This window comes from Toxorhynchites rutilus, chromosome 3 (genome assembly GCF_029784135.1).
Source record: "Toxorhynchites rutilus septentrionalis strain SRP chromosome 3, ASM2978413v1, whole genome shotgun sequence".
NCBI lineage: Eukaryota > Metazoa > Arthropoda > Insecta > Diptera > Culicidae > Toxorhynchites > Toxorhynchites rutilus.
Genome location: NC_073746.1, coordinates 143723817 through 143746117, shown reverse-complemented (window position 1 = coordinate 143746117; position 22301 = coordinate 143723817). Strand labels below are relative to the sequence as shown.

The 22301-nt window shown below is 38.6% G+C and overlaps 1 protein-coding gene across 1 annotated transcript in view; it reads right to left on the bottom strand.

Annotated features, from left to right (window-relative positions):
- The window catches only part of LOC129775262 (uncharacterized), a 41233-nt gene extending 29334 nt beyond the window's left edge, over positions 1 to 11899 (bottom strand). Inside the window, exon 1 of the mRNA XM_055779774.1 lies at positions 11572 to 11899. The gene's annotated coding sequence lies outside the window, so the exon portion shown is untranslated. The remainder of the gene's footprint in view (positions 1 to 11571) is intronic.
- Positions 11900 to 22301: the final 10402 nt, after the last annotated feature.

Below are 22301 nucleotides of genomic sequence, written 5' to 3'. Positions count from 1 at the left end.
TGAAACACAAATTTTTGCATTACCCGAGAATTAATCAAGCAAATTAAACCAAATTAGGCATATGGAAACTTTAGGGTGCAATGAATGTTTCTATGGTGGTTAGATACCCCTCCCCCCTCTCTTAGGGGTGGCTGCCATACAAATAAAACACAAATTTCTGCATTACTCGAGAATTAATCAAGTAAATGGGCGGGACGAAGTTTGCCGGGTTAGCTAGTTACAAATAAAATATTCGCAGCATTTGGTTCTCAGTTTCACGTCTCGTCACGGTAGATTCCGTGATTTCGTCCACACTTCTCACTTTCGCCTGCCTACCGTTCCGCTCCTGTCGTTCTGTCTGTCTGACTGTTTGCGTTCTGGTCTCCTGTTCCCCATTTTATGTGCACGTGCGAGCGCTTTAGCTACGGCTGGTTCCACTCGTGCCGGGGGGAGGGCGGAGAAAATTGCCACCAGCATTTTTCCGACGAGAAAAGCACCCATTTGTCATATTCCCTCGCAGCGTGGCTCGGTATCCGACCCGGTGAAATGGTGTGACCGTTGAAAATTTGGGGATATGCTCACCCTGCTCGCGGATGGGGTTTAAAGCGTACAGATGACGGATTTCACAACTTTTTTTTTGGTTTCTGCTCGAGTGTCCCTGGCCGCAAGGGTGAGATCAACCAATCAAGCACGACAGAAAACTCGTGTACGCGCGGCTTGAAGAATTTAAATGTGATGCATACGGCTGAAAGTTGGTGAACGAACTCGCAACGGATTGGCTTCACGCTAATTTGATGTGCAAACTTTTGTGCCCGCCCGTCACGACGACATTTTGCGGGGGAAGATATGCGGTACTGAAAACAAAACAAGACAAAAAAAAAGCTAAACGTTTCCTTTAGTCTTGAGCAGGATGAATTGGGAACGTGTTTGACTTTTGCGGGTTTTGGCAATTGACGTTTTCAGAGAGCATTTTGTCATGTGCTTAAATTTAATAAAGGGATCGAGAATATAATAAGTAAATACAATCTTTTTCCATTGCAGGTACTTCGATCGCGTGGCAGAAAATTCTTTGACTTCACTCATGTTAGAAATGTTCACGAAATATTTTGAAGGAATGTTTGTTTAGCGTTTGAATTTATATCACTATGAAGATGTTTCATAACGACGTGCTGGAATTATACAAGCATTCCTGCAATATTATCTTAAACAGACCTTTTGCTGAGATTTTTTTTTACCTTTGCCTTCTTTAGCACATTGATGAACACAACTCTTTTGGAGCCTAAATTCGGCCAAACAGTACTAGGGGTGACTGATTATTAAAACGATATGCTTCTCCGAAAAAAAAGATGTGTTTCCTTAAATCCGATAATTATAGTTAAGGGTTAGCTTTTTAAAAGCACATTTTTAAAGGTTTTTGCAGTTGAATTTGTGACGCCTTTTTTTTAACACGTTGACTTCCGCATCAGTCACCAGTGACTAACAGTATAAAATATGATGATAAAGGTAGACATTTATTTTTTTTTTCGCAGAAATTTCAATGCTTTTGATACGCAGTGAATAATACGTTCAAAAACTTCCATCGAGTAAATTCTAATTTTCTAGTATTGCGATTCGCATTGCTGTACTACGACGGCCTGACGGGAAAGCCGCTGTAAAACCGCGCGGCACTCAACGAGTTAATGTACGCATACGTTTCTGTTAATTAGAACAAAACCTTAACGAAGAAATAGTTTGCGGTTCAAACAATATCACGAATATTTTCTTATAACACAACAGTTCTTTTCAATAATTTTTTTACCGTGATTTTATAATGTTAAATAATGCTCTGTTGGAGCAAAAATGAGGAAATGGTAAAAGCAGACTTAAGAGCCGGCGCTTATCAGTCAGGCGCCGAATCATTTGGGAATCTGATAGGTTCTTCAAAAGTGGATCCTCGAAGCATTGTTCAATGTTTTTGTCTTCACTTATTTTTCGGCTGAATTTTCGCGACATTCGAGTGCCACTGACGCATTTGAGTGCGAATTCACATGAAATCCATCTATTAGTCTCAACAAGCCCATGGGCCGGGTGAAACAGCTCATCCCCCATTTCGAAGGAAGAATAAACCAATGCATTCTTCAAAAATTCCAACGACGTCGGATGAACCCAGTAAAGCTGAGGTGTCGGCCACTTTAACTATTGAATTTGGAATGGGTGCACGGAGATTTGGCCTCATATAATTTGGAAATGTTGATTTTTAAGTATAGCCGCAGGGATAGTAGTCGTTTGTTAGGAATCTAAAGGCAGATGTATTTACGTTGCCACCGAATAACGCTCGTTTTCTCTTCATTTTCTATTCATATTTTATGAAATAAAAATAAAAAGGACATTTTTCTTATCAAATCACCGAATATGGATTTCTTCGGGTTTGTTAGTTCATATATAAGATTTAAAAAGTTATAACAAAACTCTGCTCGTTTTGTTTGGTTTCAGGCAAATATTCCAAGCTGTATCTTTTAAGCCATTGTTTATCCCGTATTTTAGACTCGATTATCCGGAAATATTTTAGTTTTGATTTTTTTTTAATTTTTGATCAGAAATTTCGAATATTTTTTAAAATATATTTTATAAATATGATTATCTGAACAAAACTCAGCTAGGTAGAGGAGGGGGCTGGGATAGGGGGTTTCCATACGAGTACACCCAAAGGTTGTTTTTGGCACAAGTTATGGCATCCCGATTCATTACATCAAATGAGCTGAAAAATAACAGAAAATGTTCTACTCCCCGATACATGTATATCATTTGTATAATATATATGCTAGAGCTAATATGAGCGAGCGAAACCGAAGACATTTAAATGAAAGCATATGAAAGCTTTTAGTATAGTTTGCCAAATACACGGCCCAGACAGAGAAAGATATATTCTCGTTCATGTTCTACTTTATCCTCTTAGAAAATACATTCCAACTTCATTTTATGATGAGGTGTAATATTATCACGCTTCTCTATAGTAGCGCTGGCAGCTATATGGATAGCGTGGTCGTGCGAAATAGCTTTGCATTCCACCCGGCCTTGGTTCGATCCCCATTGACGTCGTATGGACTTTTTTTTGGCACAATCCCAAATGAAATGAGAAAAGAAAACAGAAAGAGATGTCTGCTCGCATACATACGAACCATTTTTAAGCTTTTAAAACAGCTCATTATTTGCGCATTTGACTCTCCAGCACACGAAATGGAATCATTTCTGCCAAAGATGAAATGTTTCCTGCCAACGCTAGTTTGGGTGTAGTTTCGATTTTCCGCAGTAGATTTACATACGTTGAGAATCACGAACTTAAATGAGTACATGGATCTGATATTTAAACAGGGATTTCCAATTTTTTGTAGGAAATCCCTTTCGAAAATTCGAAGGTTACTTTTTTCCCATACGTTCATTGGCACTCTAACGTGCATAATATGCAACGAAGCAACCATTAAAAATTAACATTTTTCTCTAAAATATTTTTACGTAATTCTCGTTGTTATTGTCGTAATTCTCGCAATAACTCGTAATTGTTTTTCCAATAGTAATCCATTTTCCTTAGTCTAAGTAATACATTTTTCGATTCCACATTCCACATAATTCCACAAAACTGACGAAGCATTCGCACCCTCGGTAGTCAAAAACGAATTTTCATCATCGTAGAAATATGTGTTTGGATGCAAAACAATGTTGACTATGTCATCATCAACCAGCATTTTCCGTGACTTGACAATGGAATCAGCCGATACCTCGTTCCAAGCCTCGGCTACCCAAAACATAACATCCCTAATGTTGATTCGCTTAACAATGACGACACATTGACGCCGCTATAATGGTCTTTGCCCAGCCCTGGTGGTACTAGGGACGTAAAACAGCAGTATCCTCCGATAGTCCTCTTGCAAGATAGTGGGATTGGTCTGAGATTAGATTCATCTCGCGAGAATTAATTCCTCCAGATGGCCATAGTGTGGAACAAGTTTGGGTTGCCGTAACGTCTTATAGCCATTCTACTTATATTGGTTGTGCTCCCGTGGCCGAGTGGTCAGCGTCACACCTATCATGCCGGTTGTTTGGGCGGGGAATTTTCCGTCAGAGAAATTTCCTCCTACTTGCACTGTGGTCAGTCGTATTCTAGAGCTTGCCACTCAGAATGCATTCAAGGCGTGTTATTTGGCATAGAAATCTCAACAAAGTACTTATAAAAAATGACGCATTATACTACGTTGAGACGGCGAGGTTCCTTCAGGAACGTTAGTGCCATTTAAGAAGAAGAAGAAGAATATAGAAAGAAGAGACTTATACTGGTATTGCGTACATTCCTCCGGATCGTGTAAACGATTCTGCAGTAATAGATATCGATTATTTGGATAAGGAATCAAATGAAACTGAATGACAACATTTTGCTTCTTGGCGACTTCAATTTACCTGGTACCACCTGAATTCGAAGCACATCTAATTATTTATATCCTAATTCCTCGTGCTCTTCTATGAATCTGCTGATTTGTACCAAATGAACGGAATTTTGAACAACAACGATCGTATTCTCGATCTATGCTTCGTCAATTCAGAGATGGTCCACAATGCGACTGTAACATCAGCTCCCTCTGCTTTAGTGAAAATGTGTCGCCTCCATCTTCCGCTTCTGGTATCATTACTTGAACTGTTTCCGCCCGTTTTTGCAAACACCATCGAATCAACACTCAAGAAAACAATTTTTTCATTAATTAATGTATGAATGTCAAACATTAATAGAAAAATAGCTTTTTTGTGATTCGATTATGTATTGGATTCGAAAATTAACCTTGATAGTGAAATTGCGATTATATATAATCGAGTCCGACCTGTATAGAGGGATCGGTAGCCTTTGCTCGGTTTCCAAACTTCTTGAACTGATAATTCTGGACTTCATCTCCCATGCAGCAATTACATCGCTGATGAACAACATGGTTTAGTTCCAAAACGATATACACACAAATCTAGTATTGTATACCTCATTCATCGCTCGCTCCCTACAGTCACGAAATTGATGCTGTGTATACAGATTTCTCAGCTGCATTTGACAAGATAAACAATGAAATTGCCGTAGCCAAACTACAACGTCTTGGATTTCATGGCAACTTTTTGAACTGGCTGCGTTCGTACCTGACCGATCGCGTGATGTCAGTGAAAATCGGTGACACTGTATCTTCTCCCTTCTTGGCCATGTACAATGTACAATCGGTGTCGACAATAGCTTCACGTGCGCTTCCTGCTGATGAAATTGTTGTATTTGGTGACTTCAATCTCCCAAATTTAAAGTGGCAATTTGATTCTGGAAAATTTTTGTATGCTGATCCTGCCCATTTAACCTACCTTGCTGGAACGAATGCTTTACTCGACGGTTATAGCTATAATTTGCTTCAACAAATCAATTCAATTAAAAATAAAAATGACCGTATGCTCGATCTCTGCTTTGACAGCAAACCTGATGTAGCCCAGATGTAAGGGCGCAGGTGCCAGTGAAATCAGCGCCTCGCCATCCTCCACTTCATTTCACTATGATTATCAGTGTGAATAGGTTCTGCATCGTTCCTACCGCCGTCCACTATGATTTTAAAAGTGCTGACTTCAATAACATAATTGAAGTGCTTTTAGACATTGATTGGTATGAAATTTTGGACAAGGACGCCGTCGATGCGGCTGTCCAAACCTACACGAACATTGTGAGCTATCTAATCGACCGACATGTTCCGAAGAAGTATATACGATCATCCACTCGTCAACCCTGGCAGACTACCGACCTTCGTTGACTCAAAACCGCTAAGAAGGCTGCACTTAGAAAATATTCGAAATACCGTCTCCCATCCTTGAAACAACGATACCTACAACTGAACCATCAGTACCAAATATCAAGCAAACGTTGCTATGCAATCTATCTACGTCATAAAGGGTGTGTCACATCAATTTGCATCACGGAAAAAACGCTGTAGAAATTCGCCCAGTAGACCGATCCTTTTGAAAATTTTAGACAGTAAAATAAGAACTATTAAACAACTTTTGGCATTTTCTTTTTATTCATACTTCGAGCCCAAGCCCGTATGCTCGCACCTTCCTCTTTACCCCGTCCATAAGGTTTTGTACAACGTCAGGTTGTAATTTTTTTTAACAGAAATCCATTTTCTCTTGAAGTCCGCCTCCGATTTGACAACTTTTGGGTTCTTCCGGAGGGCCTGCTTCATAATCGCCCAATATTTCTCTATTGGGCGAAGCTCCGGCGCGTTGGGCGGGTTCATTTCCTTTGGTACGAAGGTGACCCCGTTGGCTTCGTACCACTCCAACACGTCCTTTGAATAGTGGCACGAAGCGAGATCCGGCCAGAAGATGGTCGGGCCCTCGTGCTGCTTCAATAGTGGTAGTAAGCGCTTCTGTAGGCACTCCTTAAGGTAAACCTGCCCGTTTACCGTGCCGGTCATCACGAAGGGGGCGCTCCGCTTTCCGCAAGAGCAGATCGCTTGCCACACCATGTACTTTTTGGCAAACTTGGATAGTTTTTGCTTGCGAATATCCTCCGGAACGCTGAATTTGTCCTCTGCGGAGAGGAACAACAGGCCCGGCAGCTGACGAAAGTCCGCTTTGACGTAGGTTTCGTCGTCCATTACCAGGCAATGCGGCTTCGTCAGCATTTCGGTGTACAGCTTCCGGGCTCGCATCTTCCCCACCATGTTTTGCCTTCCGTCGCGGTTAGGAGCCTTCTGAACCTTGTATATACGCAGGCCCTCCCGCTGCTTGGTCCGCTGGACGAATGAACTTGACAAATTCAGCTTATTGGCGACATCCCGGACCGAACTTCTCGGATCACGTCTAAACTGCTTAACTACGCGCTTGTGATCTTTTTCACTGACGGAGCATCCATTTTTGCCGTTCTTCACCTTCCGGTCGATGGTTAGGTTCTCGAAGTATCGTTTTAGTACTCTGCTGACCGTGGATTGGACGATTCCCAGCATCTTACCGATGTCCCGATGTGACAACTCCGGATTCTCGAAATGAGTGCACAGGATTAATCCACGACGCTCTTTTTCGTTCGACGACATTTTTCCAAATTTACGAAAAATTGACAGTGAAGCATGGCCAACGTGATCTATACACTCTTATCTGATTATAAGCGAAAGCTGAAGATATAATACCTAAAAATTAAATTTGTACAGCGTTTTTTCCGTGATGCAATTTGATGTGACACACCCTTTATTCAGCGCACATTCAAGAGCAATCCTGAATCTTTCTGGAAATACGTCGATGAGCAACGTAAGGAGTCTGGATTACCGTCTTCTATGTTTCACGATGGACATGAAGTGTCTGACACACAGGAAATTTGCAACCTCTTCTCTTCTAAGTTTCCCAGCACTTTCTCGAAAGAGAATCCTTAGACCAGCTCTTGAGGGCCACAAGAAACGTTCCAATACAGAACAGCTCGTTGTTCCGAATCACCGTGAATAATGCAATGTTGGAATCGGGCATCAGCAAATTGAAATCCTCGAATTCCGTCGGACCAGATGTAATCCCAGCATCAATTGAGGAAAAGTGCGCAGCAGGGCTGTTATTTCCACTATGCTTTTTGTTCAATCTTTCATTGACAAAAGGCATCTTCCCATCGCTTTGGAAAAAGGTTCACATTTTCCCGGTTCATAAAAAATATAAGAAACGTCGACAACTACCGAGCTATCTCCGCTATGAACGCGCTTTCTAAACTGTTTGAGTTTGTAGTCATCGAATCGATTTTCACTCACTGTAAACATCACATATCTATCGATCAACATGGTTTCATGCCGAAGCATTGCACCACAACGAATCTTCTTTGGTTTACGACATATATTGCTAACGGAAAGTCCGGCGGTATGTCCCAAACGGATGCGATTTACACGAACCTGTCCGCCGCCTCTGATAAATTCAACCATGATATTACAGTGCGTAAATTGGATAAGCTTGGCTTCAGCGGCAATATTCTACATGGGCTTACATCATATTTGATCAGACGCTCCCTCGCGGTTAAAATAGGCGATTGTTTCTCCGCAGAATTCCCTGTTGCATCAGGGTACTTCAGGGTAGTTATCTCGGCCCTCTGATATTTCTCATCTATTTTAATGACGTAAATTTCATCCTGGAGGGCCTTCATATTTCATTCGCTGATGATATGAAAATATTTTTCCACGTTAACTTGGAGGCTGATACCTTGTTTCTTCAACAATAACTTGAAATTTTCCAGAAATGGTGCGTGGAAAATCGTATGACGCTGAATCCAAGCAAATGTTCCACGATAACTTTCAGAAGAAGGAAAGATCCTATTCGCTACAACCTCGACGATGCTCCGCTAATTAAACTCGACTGCGTGAAGGATCTAGGAGTGTATTTAGACTATAAACAGAACTTTAAAACTCACGTCAACTACGTGGTTGGAAAAGCTTTCCGTAGTCTTGGATTCATCAAGTGCACTGCGAGGGATTTCACCGATGTACACTGCCTCAAATCTATGTTCAGCGTTCTAGTTCGCTCAAGTCTGGAATACTGTAATTTGGAATCCGCACTATCTGAACGGAGTCAACAGTATCGAAACCGTACAAAAGCGATTTGTTCGGTTTGCCTTAAGACGATTACCCTGGAGTAACCCTCATCAGCTACCTAGCTATGAAAGCCGGTGCCAACCAATGGCTCTTGACACGTTGCACGTGCGAAGGGATGTGAACCGCGCCTTATTTGTATATGTTGTGCTATTGGCTAGGACAGAATGCCCAGTAATTCTGGAGAACATCAAACTTCTGGTTCGATCTCGAGCTTTACGGGACCGTGCTTTCTTCCGAGTTCCTTTCCGTCGTTCCATTCATGGATACAACTCAGCCGTATTGGGTCTCCAACGCCTGTTCAACAAAGTAGCTCCTGATTTCGACTTCCACTACTCAAGAAATGCGGTTCGGCAACAATTTTTTGAATAAATACGTAGTTTTCATTAATATCATTAGGGCAAAATTCCGCCTGTTGATAACGATTAAATAAATAAATAAATATAAATAAATCAACAGGATGATTTTGAATCCAGCAAAATGCTCCATTATCACCTTCTCGCGGAAACGTTCAGCTGTTGTCTACACGTATAAATCACGAAATATCATTGTGAACCGTGTTATAGCCATCAAAGATCTTGGCGCCATCCTCAATTCTAAATTAACGATTAATGAACACGTAGCTTATATCACCTGTAAAGCATCCAGAGTCCTAGGATTCATCTTTCGCGTTACGAAAGATTTCAGGGACATACATTGCTTAAAGTCTTTATAATGTCTCTATCTCGAGTACGCTTGTGTGGTATGGTCGCCTTATTATCAAAATGGCGTTCAGCGAATCGAGGCGATTCAACTCAAATTCGTTCGTTCGCTCTGCGAAATTTGCTTTGGAACGATCCTTCAAATCTTCCAAGTTATGAAGATCGTTCTCATTTAATTGGACTAGACCCACTAAGTCTACGTAGAGACGTCGCTAAAGCGATATTCGTATCAGACCTGATCCTCTCAAACATCGACTGTTCTAATCTTCTCCAATTAATTAATTTTAATATAAGGATACGAACTTTGCGCTCTCATACATTCATCCTCTCCACGCACTAATTACGGGTATAATGAACCCGTTTCGAGTATGTGTCGTGTTTTCAACCGCTCGTACACTTCGTACGATTTTAACTTGACCCGTTCACATCTGAGAAAGATTTATTCTAATGTTCTTTGATATTGAGTAAAATTTAAGTTAGATTTAAGCATATCATTAGGACACTCTTGTTCAGACCTGTTGATAACAAATAAACAAACAAACAACAAACAAACAGAGCATGTAAATTTTTGTTCTTTCTAGAGACCAAAGCCGGTATATCTAAGAATGTTTAATTTCTTAATAATTCTTTAAAAAATTGTTTAGTTTTTTTGTGTTAACGTGTCCCGTTTTTACTCCTGAACTATTAGGGCAGTACAAAAAAAAGAAGCTAAATGCTTCGGACGGGATTTGTCGGGAAGGAGAACTGCGTTACTCGGTACAGTTCGGCGAATCATTATGCGAGAAGAAATTTCGACCATATCATGTCAGCAATCACTGACGCCGAAACGAAACATTGTTCCCAAAAGGAAGCCGTATGAGCGTATGTATTTTTAAATTTTCATAGTTTGTATTCTGGTGAATAATGGGACTAACGTGGAAAGAGATATTGGAAAAATCGCGGTTCAAATTTTTTACAGCACTCGTTCACAAACTAATGGCTTAGCAGGACATCTTAAGTTGGAAAACTAAGGTTTTCATCACTAGAGGAGCGAATATTGATAGCACGCGAATAACTAGATTATAAAAAAAAACAAAATATGTTGAAAAGCGCACGTTTTGACTAAATGGTCCTAACTGTTTTCTTCAAATTCTGAAACATTCGCGGTTCATGTTCAGAAAATAGTCCAGAAAACCCAGAAAACTGAAGTCTAAAATTGTCAGCACAAAGCTAGAAATACTTCTGTATACTATTTCGCACAACCGCGTCGTTCATATAAACGTCTAAACATCAGATGTGCTGCATCCGCACCGGTTCAAATCTTGATATCGAAATTAATTAGCGTGCGCGACTCTCGGGTGAGTCAAAATGAAAGTCCGTGTAACCACCATCCCACCCCCAGCACGTGCAGAACCGTAAAATATTCAAGTGCCATCCGCCAAACGCCCACGCCAATCTCAACATGTCAACTCACTTCCCGGTAAATGCACGGGACTGCGAAGGATTAAGGAGTCAGGCGCTAAAGATGATGCCGCTCACACCCCGGTTCGCAATAATGACGCTACTGTCGAAATCGTTAGCATAGCACCGCAATAAAACTTCGACGTCGCTTCCTCCATCGCTATGGAAGGAGCCGCCAGCAGGAGCAACACGACGCGCGGCTACCCAAAGCTTGTCATTCCGCCTTATTTCATCGCGTGTGAGGCAGACGTGACGCCTCCCTCCCGATTCTGTCAGAGACCAGAAGCAGCAGATGACAAATAACCGAGCCATGAACTTGTAAATTTTATTTTATGTATTTCGCTTGAACTGGATTGCCGCGCGTATAGGTGGGTCGAGTCATTGCCGTCGTCAACGACAGGACTGCTGCCGACAGGCAGAAGCGAAGCCAAAGGCAGCAGACAGAACACCGACTGGGTGTCAGAAAAAGTGTGTGTGTGTGTGTGCATGCTGTGGCAATGATGGGGGGTGGTGATGGAGGTGGTGGGTGTTTTTCCTGGGCGACACAAGGTGGTGAAAAAGGTGGCGCACGTGTGGGTGTGCTGTTGGGTTGCGGTCGGTGACTGATTGCTTCAAGTGGTCGAACGGATATGGCCAGTGTGGGTGGCCGCTCTGAACGGACCGTGTGGCCGACGGCGCAAAGGATCACAATGTGAGTGACGGGTGTCGGAAAGGTTATGATTTTACGCTTATTTTCTTTTTATGGTTCGGGGATTACTACTGGCTTTTACCACTCTTCTTTCTTTTTCTGGATTGACCCGACATGACAGAGTGATGGTATTCTGAAAGCAAAGGAAGGATTAAGAAAAATGTACCTTTTTCGCCCAGCGCACGCTGGCCGTTCCGTTGCTTTTTTTTGTCGTTCTGCTATCCTTGTAAAAGTTTTGTATCCTAGGATTTTGTGGCTGCGCCGCAACACCTGACTAGTGTAGATGGAAACCGCTAAATCTTATTTTCAACCACTTATGGTCACCACGAATCACACACACACGAGACGTTTTTGTGCACCACAGAAGAATAACGACGCTCACACGTGCTTTCAGTATGAACTAACAGAGTAAAAAGGACGCGAACGGTGAAACCCCGATTCTCGGTGAAAACATGCGAACGTTCCAACGTCGTGCCACAGACTGCCGTCTATTATTGTGCCACACTTTTGGCTGGCAAGCGGCTGTCAGGATTTCCTCCAAACCGTAGGGACTGGCTGGTTGGCCAGAAGAGAAAAATGAGAAATTGGCACGCGCACGCGAGAGAAAATTTATGTTACGTGAGAGAGTGCCAAAGCGATTATCAGGCAGGAGCCACAAGAGAGGCCAAAAAGGTCCTCACCCCACGTGTCCCCACGAAGCACGGGCCAAAGCTGATGGTGACGACCGATGGATACGGGAGGGGGTGGGCAGGCCAAACGAGTCAGCAGGAAGAAGGATTTCACGCGTGGTATAATGTTCAGACGGCACGCGCGGTCGGCTGGGATTCGATGCGGAATAGGGATGCCGACTGGAGGATTCGCGATGATGATTTTATAATACAATTTCGTAACTTGACTCTCGCCATCTCCTACTGCTATCATCGCCGATTGTCCGGGCGGGTGGGGGATGGAAAGAACGATTATCGTAGTGCGGTCGCTTTTGCCAGTTGGGGGTGAATGCTGATAAACACTGGATATTTTCTTGTTGTTTCTCGCAAATGTATCGGACGTCTATTCCGAAGCGAGGCGTACGATAAATTGTAAGTTTCACGGTGGGAATTGAAGCCAGCGGATAAGTTTGGACAAGAGCACACACTGGTCGTCGTTACTCATTCCTTTTGTTTTCGTTACTGCCACCAGATTGAGTGGATGCTTGGTTCGTTTGCAGAACCGTTGGGATTTTTAGATGTCTGTCCCTTCGGAGTATTGCGGAGATGGGAGGTAGAATCGTAAATAAGGGTTTGTTGGGATGTGTCGAAAAAGTGAAAATGTGTGTTGCACGGTGTTTCAGTGTTGGGGTTTTTTTTTGGATGTGATTTCCTGGAGCATAGGTCAAATGAGACCTTCTACGAAAGTTTGTAGTGTTGTGAAGATTTGGGTAACAGGTAAACTGGTACAATGATAGCGGTGAATCTTCAAAGAGGGTTTTTGCTTAATTGTTCATGGCATTTAGGAATGTCTTGAGATATGTTTTTGTGTTGAAATGTAGCATTTCCTCAAAATAATGACACTACATTCTTCAGTAGAGGCACAAAAATTCCCTCATATTTATGAGGCAATTCAAAGATTGACCTTTTGTCGACTGCAAAAATCACTTGAAGAAGGAGAAGGAATACAACGCGGACTCGATTATATAGAGTTTCTGACTTCTTTTCACTGTGTATAATCGAATCCTGTATATAATCGAGTAGAAAAAAATTTTTTTATTGGTTTTTTTTGCATGTATTTTTGTTTTTTTTATTTGCATATTAAAGGGGAATTTGATTTTTGATTCATCCCCTTAAAGTTAGAAAACACCTTTCTCACATGAAAAAAAATAAATTATCCAGATTCTCTCAGGAGGTGATAGACGATCATATTTGATGAAAAAAATCGTTCTACGAATTTCAACAATGACAGAGTTATAAAACTTTTTTTTTGTTTCGGACTCTGTTGCCTCAAACTGGCTTTACATTACAAAGTACGCTACAGAAGACGATTCTTTCATTTTCATTTGAAAGATGAGAAAATTTAGTACAGGATGTAGTAGTGGAACATCTAAATTAGTGGATTTTAATAACCTTTCGGAAGTGAAAAACATAAAAGTTAACAATTTTTAATGTGTTATTATTATTCATCCTAAAAAATATACTAAACTAGATTGTTTCTATCGATTAAATTGAAGCTTCTTAACCGCTCAAGAAAATGTTCTTTGGTTTTATGATTCCGGATTCAGAATGAATCAAGCTTTAATCAACAGTAAGAAGGGAAACATCATGAGAAAGTCTGGCTTCATCTTCTAATTAAATTTATTCTTTAACTTTACTAAAACAGCACACAACAATGTATTATAGGCTACGTTTGTGAGTTCTTTATTTTGCTTCGATAAAACGTACAATTCGATACAGGTCGGACTCGATTATATGTGATCCGATTATATACAATTTTGGACTCGATTATAGTTTGGAAAAAAATATGACTTATTTCAAGAAAAAATTTAACCTTTCAACGTTAAGGTGAATATTAAATGGCTATTACATGTACAGTGGGGTAAAAATCGTGATTTTTGAAGATTTTGCATGAATTTTCACCAGGAATTGTTTATATCGATATTGCAGTCAGATTAAGAAAGATAGGAGTTGGGTGTCAAAGAACAAATTGTAGAGCGGTTAGAGAGCTTCAATTTAATTGATAGAAACAATCTAGTTTAATATAGTTTTTCAGAATAAAATAAATAATAACACATTAAAAATTATTAACTTTCAAGTTTTTCACTTTCAAAATGTTATCAAAATCCACTAATTCAGATGTTCGACCACTGTATCCTGTACTAAATCTTTCTAATGAAAGCAACAGAATTGTCTTCCATAGCGTACTTTTTAATGTAGAGCCAAAATAAATGTTCTATAACACTGAATGAATCAAAAATCAAATTTCTCTTTTATATCCAAAAAACAAAAAAATACATACAAAAAAACGATTAAAAAATTTTTTTTTTGATTCGATTATATACAGTGAAAAGAAAACAGAAACTGTATATAATCGAGTTCGCCCTGTACAACGTACAATTTTGAAAACGAAATGTACGTTATATCGAAGTTACCTTGTAATCGAATCACATATAATCGAGTCTGTATATAATCGAGTCCGACCTGTACTTATCAAAAATCACATTCGCAATCCTATTGTCAAATGTGATTGATTTTGAATGGCATTTTCGTCTCAATCAATGTGGTTAGCTATGCACCACCGAATCAAATTTCAAATCAAAATGTTTAACGGTTACGTTTTGTCTCAAATTCCGAACACTTAAGCTTTGTTGGCCATTAAACAGTGACTAGTTACTTAAAATGGTACTGTTCACCGGAATTAATTTGATGTTTGGATCCATTTTTTCATTTGCTACAATAACATTGATTTACAAATACATGTTCATGGCAAAAAAAAAACATGTTCAATTACATTTGTATCAAATTCCGAACACTATTTAAATACTAATTTTAATGAAGTTTTATGCAAAAATGTCATTTGTACATCCACTTCTAGTAGATTCATACATTTTCTAGCACTCAACATGAAAGCAGCAAACAAAATTGTAAGAACAACTAGGGGAAAAGGGGGGAATTTGGACCACCTAAGCAAATCGCCCAAATCGCGGTCTAAATAAAAAATGTCACATTGTATACTGAGCTACACTTGTTTTCTCTCAATAAATAATGTTTAATCATTATATAAAGCTTCAATCTACCATATATATCATAAAATAAAAGAGATGATTTTTGGACATTAAAATTTGATGCGGGGTGATTTGGACCGTCTGTGGGGTGATTTGGTCCAGTGTGTGTTTCATCGAAAAAAAAACTTATGTTTATGTAAAGTATTTTGGCATAATGTTACAATCAGTAACAATGTTTTGGGATCGATACCAGGTGTCTTGGCCAGATTACAGACCACAAAACTTGGATTGACACCATCTCGAATTCTGCATGAATCTTTTCACTGTTGATCGAGCATTTTCAAACACTTTCGATGCTTGGTCGAAGAAAATCCGTTCTCGATGGCCTGCGTTGCTCTTTCAAGCTACTCCTTCTTCTAACGTTGTCTGTCCATTCTCTTTTTGTAATTCAGCGGCATCTGGAATCAATTAGACCAAAGAAAAGTCTCAAACCTGTAGGACCAATTCACCCCACAGAAACGTGTCCATGTCACCCCACACAACACGCAAAAATTAAAATGCAGTTAATTTCATTTATTGTTATCAAACTTACAGTTTCGCTACATCAAATTGTTCCTCTTCTGTAGGCGAACAGAACTTTACTGCACAATACACGAAAAGTTTGTTTAATCAGCTGGAAAAACCTTAAAACCACGATCAGAAAACTCACATTTTTTTTACGCTCAAAGTACTTGCTGTATTTATGCTACCGTTTCCCTCTACTTGTGAAGTTTTACCAAAGTTTTTTTACTTTAGGTACATACGGTTCAACAGTAGAAGGAAATGACATTATAGAAAATCCAAGTTGAGACGTAATTTTTGAGATAAAGGGGTGGTCCAAATCACCCCATATGACTAAATCACTCCGTGTTACCCTACATAAACGATGTGGTTTTTTACGGAATTTGCTAACGCAAACATTTTATCACTGGTTTTGACAGTCAGTTTTTTTGCAAATGCAAAAAAACTGATCCTTATAAATTATAGGATGTATCGATACCTGTATATGATATTAAAATAAAGTCTATATTCCAAATAATGTCAGGGTTTTCATTATTCAATTATTCATAACATTAAAGTTGGATAAATATACATTTGAAAATAAATTGTTCGGAATTTGACACTGCTCGGAATTTTGAATTTGAACAAAACGGTATCTGAATATAATCTCATTCCAACAATTAGAACTCTTTGATGCACAAAGATTTGGAGAGGTGCATATTGAAATATGCAGTAATTGATAAAAACCTTAAAAACTTATTACCTTTTTGGATTTTGTTTATTTTTTTATGTTTTTTTAAATATTTCGTCTCTTGTACAACACAATTCTTATGTCTATATATCTTTCAAGCTATAATTGAATACTTATATATAATTATATAATAATTATAATAATATAAAATCAAACAGAATTATATAATAATAATTATGTTTGATTTGAAATTTATAGAAATGAAAGATTCGAAAAACACGTGTTTTGGATCATTGTCACGTCACAAGAATAGAGGAATTTTGATGTCAATAAAATGCACTTAAGTTCAGGCATGATTAGAGTTCTCATGGTGAACAAAAATGGTTTGGATTAAAAATGGTTTCATCAACACCGGTCCACAAATTGTCTCAAAATGTTCTGTCGCATCGCGGTAAATGTACCTAATTTATAAACCCTATTATATTACTGTGCGATTTTTATCATATCTTGTTGGTAGCAATGAGAATGGTTTTTTTTTCATCACGTTTTTCGAAACATGAGAAATAATGTGAAAAGTTCAAATGGTTTTTTAATTTTAAAAGAACGGACCAAATCCGAACGTTGGACGACCTAGCGCCTTGCGATGTGCAATGGCGCTACGAGTTTGGGTCGGTGTCATAGTTTCTGGCCCAATGGATTCACCACGTGCGAGAATCGATATTGTAGCTTAAAGGGTAAGTAAAATAAGGTTTTGAGCAATCGTGCGAACTCTGGTGCAACTTACGTTGGAATTTGTAGCGCATACCACTCATTTCTTTTGAATTCTTCTAGCACTTATTTCATATGTTCAGAATCAACAGCTATGTGTGGAAGAGAAATTATTTGAGTGTGTAAAATGAGATGGGTGCCGTTTCTCCGGTTCGAATCGTGCGGAGACAATGGAGTGTCATGTTTCGTTAATTGCTGAAATTCTATTTCTAGATAATAGGTGACACATTCTTTGAGGTAGGACTACGTCTTACATTTCTGTACTGCGTTGTATGTTCAGAAATTAGAAAACGAGAGCGTAACTAGTTGGATGGCTGCCGAATCGTAATTGATACGTATCTTAAGTGACGAATTCATCACGTTGATCGATTTTGTACAATTGTATGGAAATAATATTTTCTCGCTGGAGTACGATAGCCCTCGAAGCTTGCTAGTATCGTCAATGATGATTCATTTTTTTTTCATTATAGAGGCTTTAAACTACAAAGTTCATTCTAGAGGCGAAAAAAAAGGCAAATCGATCAATGGAGGGTCCTGGGATTGAACCCACGATCGTTCGCTTGGCGAGCGGACGCATAGCCATTTAGGCTAAGGAGAATCTCTATCGTCAGAAAAGAAGAAATTTTACAATAGTTTGTAAGGGTGTGTCCAAATCGGTGAACCAATCCAGAAATGACTGAGCAATAAGGCCTCAAAATTGGACGTTTTTTGTGACGTGAATAATTTGTTTTTTTTTGTGATACAGGGGAATTTCGATATAATGTACCCTAGTTATAACGTACCCTTGATATAACGTCACTCGATATAACGTACATTTTACCTCAATATAACGTACATTAGGGTGCCAATGAATGTATGCGACCCTAAAATTTCAAAAGTTACCCTATACAAAATGTTCACCACCTCGAAAAAACACCCTATGCCAAATTTCAGCTCAATCGGACTCAACACGTTGAGCCCAACGTCGGTCCCTAGGGGGTGACGTTGACCTTTTTGGTAGGAAAGCGCGGACTGACTGGGACTGACAGTTACAAAATAAGAAAATAAAAATATATACGGTTTGTTTTCAGATGTTTCACAAAATGTGACTACTTTCTAGTCGAATCTCTGACTGTTTACTATTTATACTATAAGTGTCTTTGGGAGCTGGGACCGAAACTGATATTGTGCAAACGCTGTTAATGCGCACTGAATGGAAAGTGGAGCAAGAAAAAATCGGGGCTTAGCGTGTTAAGGGAGAGTGGCGCAAAGCGGTCCATGTTTGAGTTTTTTGAAAATCGAAAAATCACCCAAGAGGAGAGTAAAGAAAATTTGGGGTTTTCGAATTTTTTTTTTATGCCAAATGTCCTAAAATGGCATGAAACGCCGAGATCTAGTGTCATCTCGAAATAAAAAAAATTGTCGAAAATCGGCACTCTTGGATTTTTTTTTCGGAATACGAAACGAAAAGTATGGTTTAGGGTTGCATGACACGTCGAAATTCACAGTGCCATTTGGGTGATTTTTCGATTTTCAAAAAACTCAAACTTTGACCGCATTGCGCCACTCTCCCTTAAGTCCGATTGAGCTAATATTTTGCATAAGGTGTTTTTTCGAGGTGGTGATCATTTTTTATGTGATAAGTTTTTGAAATTAAAGATGACCATTTTCATTGGCACCCTAACGTACACATATTCAAAATGTATAGGAATAATTTTTTGAATATTTTTTTTTCTGAAAAGACAATAAATTATCTGTGTTTTGATACTAAAACATGACTTGTACCTTTACCCAATCCCGAAACACAACTGGTTTTGTGACTCCAAATTCTGAATGAATCTTGCTTTAATCAAGAATACGAAGGGAAACATCATGAGAAAGACTAGCTTCGTCTTCTAGTTGAATTTATTCATTAGCTTTACCCAAGCAGCAACACAATAAAGTAATATAAGCTGGGTTTCTGAATTCTTCATTATTCTCCGATATAACGTACAATTCGATACAACTAACAATTTTGAAAGTGAAATGTACATTATATCGAAACTACCTTGTATAGTTTTTCAATTCGTACCTTAAATAGATTCCCGAAAGACCTAGATGAGAAGTTCTGCCAAAAGGATGAGGAAAAACTTGAGGCTAGTGATGGAGAATTTTTTGAACGATTCATTTGTAATCAATTTAGACATAGGACTACGTCTTTTAGTAAGGATCAGAAACAGGTCACGTTTTTGTGATACCATGTTAACTTTAATAACTATTTTTGCTTTGATGATTTGCATACCATTCGAATAGGAAGTTTTCTATTATTTGTTTGATTGCTATGCATATCCCTTAGTTTGAAAAAAGTTCAAATTGATGAAACGAGAAACACTGCATTATGTGAATGGAAGAGAGGAAATATTGAAATACGAGGCCTCGCCTGTTGACAACTAAAAGCAGATCATTGGATACCCCTATTACATAGCCTTGCTCCTGTCAGCAAACAAATACCATAAAATCACGGTGCGATTTTGTTCGTAACCAAGAATCCAAGATGCAACTCGATGAAATTATACGGAGCGTCTGGTTTCATGTCATCTGGTGGCGAGCGCCTGTGTATTTTTGCATCACACGCACACATTGTTGTTGTTTTCATGCGTCGCTTATGACCCTGCGTATGTCATCTGGAAGAGAACCGCAGCGATAGCTGTTATAGCTACATCAGAAGAAGCGTAACTATTGCGGTATATGTTCATTATAACCAACTTCAGCTTATTTCACAAAACCACGTAAACCATCGACTCTTTTAAGGTTGGTGACCCTTGAAGTTATTTTAAATTCTTTGATGTATTCTTAAATAATATCCGGAGTTATAAACGAGTGAATTGAATAAAATAATTACGTAGTTCTACTTCAACAAAGCGGCCGTGTGCCGGAAAGAATCTCCTACAATTTGACGTAGGACTACATCTTTCTTTTAGGCCAAACCAGAAAACATATCACGTTTTCATGAAATGTTTTTAACGATAATAACTATTTTAGATGCGAGCGTATTTTGATGATTTGCATACCAATTGAATTGAAAAAAAAAGATTTGATTATTATGTCCTACTTTATTGTTCCCCGGTGTGAAAATAATTTAAATTGTTGAAAATTGGAAGCATTTCCATTTACTAATACATTTCTTTGGTTCAATGTTACCTACCCATGTCGAAAATAACAAGCAATAAATGCTGCGATGACAACATAAACAATGAAGGAAGCCTTCGAGAAGGGAATATTTGCTACTTAAATTCGCCTTTGTTCAAATTTTACGCCGTCGCTAGGGTGTAAATAGTGCATATTCGCTGCGGAAAATTTTCAGAAGGTCTCCGTACCCATAACAGTCCGCGTTCTCTCATTAAGCGAATGAACGTGGGTTCAATCACAGTATCCTCGATTGATTGATCTTCTAATAGGCCTTTTTCAAGACTAGAGGCTAATGAACTTTGTTGAACCAGATTCGGAAACGTCTCATTTCTCCAAAATTATTATGGATTTGTTCCACAAAACTTCATTCTTTTCCACATCACATCACATCACATGGAAGGCGAATCTGGCTACAAGGGAGAAACTTGGTGGTGGTATGGTTGATATTCAGATTCAACATTTCAGATTCCAGATTCCAGGAACTTAGAACTTGAACATGCCAATGATTTAAAAAATGTCTGATGTATCCTAAGATTTACTGATTTTCAGTTTTAGATTCTGGTTCGAAATTCCAGATTCAGACTCCAGACTCAGATTCTAGATTCATATTCCAGATCCAGATTTCAGATTGAGATTTCAGTTTCAGATTCTAGATGCAAATTCCAGATTTTGATCCCAATTCAGATTCCATAGTTAGGTTCCAGATTCAGCTTTCAGTTTCCGATTCTGGATTCGAATTAAAGATTGGAATTCCAGATTCAGATTCCAAATTCAGATTCAAGACTCAGGTTCCAGATTCTAGATTTCGGATTTAGATTCAAGATTCATGATTCCACATTCCAGATTACAGAATCCAGATTCAGATTTCAGATTCAGATTTCAGATTCAGATTTCAGATTCAGATTTCAGATTCAGATTTCAGATTCAGATTTCAGATTCAGATTTCAGATTCAGATTTCAGATTCAGATTTCAGATTCAGATTTCTGATTCAGATTTCAGATTTCAGATTCAGATTTCAGATTCAGATTTCAGATTCAGATTTCAAATTCAGATTTCAGATTCAGATTTCAGATTCAGATTTCAGATTCAGATTTCAGATTCAGATTTCAGATTCAGATTTCAGATTCAGATTTCAGATTCAGATTTCAGATTCAGATTTCAGATTCAGATTTCAGATTCAGATTTCAGATTCAGATTTCAGATTCAGATTTCAGATTCAGATTTCAGATTCAGATTTCAGATTCAGATTTCAGATTCAGATTTCAGATTCAAATTTCAGATTCAGATTTCAGATTCAGATTTCAGATTTCAGATTCAGATTTCAGATTCAGATTTTAGATTCAGATTTCAGATTCAGATTTCAGATTCAGATTTCAGATTCAGATTTCAGATTCAGATTTCAGATTCAGATTTCAGATTCAGATTTCAGATTCAGATTTCAGATTCAGATTTCAGATTCAGATTTCAGATTCAGATTTCAGATTCAGATTTCAGATTCAGATTTCAGATTCAGATTTCAGATTCAGATTTCAGATTCAGATTTCAGATTCAGATTTCAGATTCAGATTTCAGATTCAGATTTCAGATTCAGATTTCAGATTCAGATTTCAGATTCAGATTTCAGATTCAGATTTCAGATTCAGATTTCAGATTCAGATTTCAGATTCAGATTTCAGATTCAGATTTCAGATTCAGATTTCAGATTCAGATTTCAGATTCAGATTTCAGATTCAGATTTCAGATTCAGATTTCAGATTCAGATTTCAGATTCAGATTTCAGATTCAGATTTCAGATTCAGATTTCAGATTTCAGATTCAGATTTCAGATTCAGATTTCAGATTCAGATTTCAGATTCAGATTTCAGATTCAGATTTCAGATTCAGATTTCAGATTCAGATTTCAGATTCAGATTTCAGATTCAGATTTCAGATTCAGATTTCAGATTCAGATTTCAGATTCAGATTTCAGATTCAGATTTCAGATTCAGATTTCAGATTCAGATTTCAGATTCAGATTTCAGATTCAGATTTCAGATTCAGATTTCAGATTCAGAT